Source organism: Lepus europaeus, chromosome X, assembly GCF_033115175.1.
Source record: "Lepus europaeus isolate LE1 chromosome X, mLepTim1.pri, whole genome shotgun sequence".
Taxonomy (NCBI): Eukaryota; Metazoa; Chordata; class Mammalia; order Lagomorpha; family Leporidae; genus Lepus; species Lepus europaeus.
In genome coordinates, this window is record NC_084850.1 from 130,778,657 (window position 1) to 130,783,010 (window position 4,354).

Genomic DNA, 4,354 nt, shown 5'->3' on the forward strand with positions numbered 1-4,354 from the left:
ATTAGAAATTCATTTCTTCAGTCACACTAGCCACATTGTAAGTGCTCAATACACACATGTGGTTGGTGGCTACGATATTGGAAAGTACCAGTATAGTATATTTCCATTAGCACTCTAAGTTCTATTGGACAATACTCTTCCAGGTGCTATAGAAATAGCAGGGAACACAATACACAAATTTCTTGCCCCAAGAAACCTTTTTTTAAAAAAGATTTATTTATTTATTTATTTATTTGAAAGTCAGAGTTACACAGAGAGAGGAGAGGCAGAGAGAGAGAGAGAGAAAGAGAGGTCTCCCATCTGATGGTTCACTCCCCAATTGGCCACAATGGCCGGAGCTGGGCCAATCTGAAGCCAGGAGCCAGGAGCTTCTTCCAGGTCTCCCACGTGGGTGCAGGGGCCCAAGGACTTGGGCCATCTTCTACTGCTTTCCCAGGCCATAGCAGAGAGCCAGATCAGAAGTGGTGCAGCCAGGACTAGAACTGGCGCCCATATGGGATGCCTCTGCTTCAGGCCAGGGCGTTAACCTGCTATGCCTAAGTGCAGGCCCCAAGAAGCCTATTTTTTATGGAAGGAGGCAAACAATGAACAAAGAAGTGAGTTAACTATGCAGTATGTCACATGGTGGTAAATCCTTGGAGAAAGATAAAGCTGGAGTGGAACCTGGGAAGTAGATGTGGATGGGCAGGGGAGGTATTTGCAATTTTTAAATAAGGCATTCTGGGAAGATCTTACCGAGAAGATGACTGTGTTAGATAATGTAATGAGAGCTGATTTAAAAAATAAGGCCCCAAATCTCAGCGACTGAGCACAATATTTTGTTTCTTGCTCCAATCACTGAGTTTGGGGAGGAACTGTGGGATCATGAGGTGAAATCTGTTCCATGTGGTCATTCAGGTTCACAGGCTAATGGTGGCTCTGCCATTCTCAACATAGAGCTTCTCAAGTTGCCCTGAGTGTTAACATCAAGAGAACAGATGGGAGAAAGAAATAATGTGGGACTGCTCAAGAGGCTTTCACAATCTATGGGGCACATCTGGAAATGGTATTTTCTCCCCCAGTCACTTGGCCAGAATTCTGTCACATGTAGGGTGACCAACTTCACAACTTTACCAGTTTGTCAGTTCCTGAGATGTGGAACTTTTAGTTCCCAAACCAAGAAAGTTCCAGGCACACAAAGATGAGTTAGCTACCTTAGCGTGTGTCTTCATCTCAATGCCATGGTAAATAGGCGACTTTCTAGAAATATTTCTACTATATGGAAAGGGCACATGAGTCTTTGGTAGACAGCTCGCTGTCTGCCATGGTAACATTTCCCTCCAGGCAACGAGGAATCCAGCATGCAGATGTGGGGGAAGGGGAGAAGAGCAGTCAAGACAGAGGAACAGCATGTGACAAGGCCCTCAGGCAGATGTGTACCTGGTGTGGAGGTAGAAAAGCAAAGATGTGAATGTGGCTAGACTGGAGTGGGTAAGGTAGCAAACCCAGAGCACTCATTCAGGTTCCCATTGGTCCACCAGCAACCCTCATGAGATGTGGTTGCTCACTTCCACCCAACTGGTAATAATTTGGTCATAAAGAAATGATGACAGTGTTGGTTAACTCCTTTGCTAACACATCTAGATACTCAGCCCATGACTGTTCCCTGATTTAACAATTTGATAGCCCTGTTGAAACAGTAAACAGCATGGGCAATGATGGGTTCACAGTGAAACTAATGAAGCAGGCATCTAGGCCCTTCGCCTGCACAGAACCCTTCCAAGCCCCTGAAAGAGTCCCAGCAAAATGTTCACATGCAGCATGTTTTCCCACATTTTTCAGAAATAACTTATTCTGTCCACAATCTGTTAAGTCCTCTGTCTCTTTCCAGTTCTGTTTCCCCTCCATCACACCTCCCTTCAAATATGGTGGTGGTGTGTAGCCAAGGACATTTTTGAGATCAGACTGAGAGGAATTTAAATTGACAGTACTTTTAGTTTACAGTCAGTGGGAGATATTTGTGTGGCTCATGGTCATGTATGCATATAGTTAACTTATTGCTAGCCATCCCAGTTTGGCTTGTACTCTGAAGTCCTATGCACTGTGCCAACACATTCAATATTGTGACTCAAAGACTTGGGATACATGACTCCTAGCCTTACTGAGATGTCAACTGCCCTATGGTACCCAGTACGGGAAATGTGTACATAGTGGAGGAGCAGCAAGATTTGAAAAGTACAAAGCTCGATGCTCTACAAAGCCCTCCCAAACTAGAAATTTGCAGGATTCCGTTCTCCTAGATGCCTCATCAGTAAGGAAGTTCCCTCCCCTCTTTGATGCACTGGGTTGAATAGTGCCCCTCAAGATTCATGTCCACCTGGGGTCTCGGGATATTGACTACATTTGGCAGTAAGGTTTTTGCAGGCAAAAGTAAGTTAAGTTGAGGTCATACGGGACTAGAGTGGGCCCTAAATCTAATAACTGGTACCTTATAAGAGGAACAGGGGCCGGCGCCGTGGCTCACTTGGTTAATCCTCTGCCTATGGCGCCGGCATCCCATATGGGCGCTGGGTTCTAGTCCTGGTTGCTCCTCTTCCAGACCAGCTCTCTGCTGTGGCCCAGGAAGGCAGTAGAGGATGGCCCAAGTGCTTGGGCCCCTGCACGCATGTGGGAGACCGGGAAGAAGCATCTGGCTCCTGGCTTCGGATCAGCGTAGCTCCGGCCGTAGCGGCCATTAGAGGGGTGAACCAATGGAAGGAAGACCTTTCTCTCTGTCTCTCTCTCTCTCTCACTGTCTACAACTCTACCTGTCAAAAATAAATAAATAAAAAGAGGAGGAGCAGGCTCCAAGACACATGGAGACACATGAGTAAGGATGGAGGTAGAGACTGGAGTGCTGCAGACGCAAACCAGGGAAGGCCAGGGAGCATCAGGAGCTGGAAAAGGCAAGGGAAGATTCTTCCCTGAAGCCTTCAGAGGGAGCATGGTTTGGCCAATACCAAAGTGTCAGACTTCTGTCCCCTAGGACTGTGAGGGAATACATTTCTATGGTGTAATGCCACCCAGTTTGTACTCATTTTTATGGCAAGCCCTAGGTAACGAATACACCTAAACACAGCATTTTTTTAAGGCCCCAATGTGTCGATTTTCTTTTATTAATTGGAAGACAAAGAATTGCTCCAAATTCCTATACTTATAGGCACAAGCTTGCAGTAATACTATAAGCAATAAGGACAGCTCTGTAAAGTTGCATATTATGTGCATTCCAGCTATCAACAATAAAACCAAGATTTTCAGTCATCCATGATGGACATAAGGATGGATTATTTCTATAGAAAACAGTATTACAAAGTTTTTGGGGTGGACATTTGTTACAGTGGTTAACTTGCTGCTTGGGAAGCTCACATCCCATATCAGAGTGCCTGGTTTGTTTCATTTTTGCTAAAATAAAAAACACATATATGTTATAACTTTCCCTTGTAATATAAAATATATCCTGCTGTGTGCCTTACTTTTTAAAACTTTATGATATTCCGTATCTTTTTTTAAATAAAAAATTAACTTTATCTAAGAGACAGGGAGACAGAGAGAGCTCTCATTTGCTAGTTGACCTTAAAGTGTTTGCAATGGCCAAGGCTGGGCTGGGCCAGAGCCAGGAGCCAAGAATTCAATCTAGGTCTCCTGTGTGGATAACAGCGACCACTAGCTGAGCCAGTACCTGCTGCCTACCAGGCTCTGCATTAGGAGGAAGCTGGCATCATGAGTTGGAGTGAGGTACTACACTGAGGTACTCTGTTATGGGATGTGGGCATCTTAAATGCTAAGCCACAGGCCTGCCCCATCTCTCACCCTTTTTGCAACTGCATAGTACTCCACAGTGTGGATGTACCATGGTTTATTCAACTGTAAACCAATGAGCATTAGGGTTGTTTCCAACTCAAGCCAAACTGAATAATCTTATATATGTAGCTTTTGTATATATAGAGGTGTTTCCTTGGGGTGAATTTGTGGAAGTAAGACTAATGCATCAAAAGACAAATAGAAATGTAATTCTGTTATATATTGCCAAAGCCCTCTCCAAAGTGCCTATGTCATCTTTTACTTTAACCGTAACTATAGGAGACTGCCTGTTTCCCCACTGTCTAGCCAGCAGAAAATTTTATTAAACTTTTGGATTTTGCCCTAAAAAAAATGAAAATGTGATATAAATTTTAACTTATTGCAAATGAAATTGAGCTTATTTTCTTATATTTAAGAGTCATTTGTTCATCTTTTCTGTGGACAATCTGTTTCTATCCTTAGTGCATTTTTTTTCCAGTGTCTTTGTTTTTTTTCTTCTGTACCTTTGAGACTCTTTATATATGTGAGAATAAGA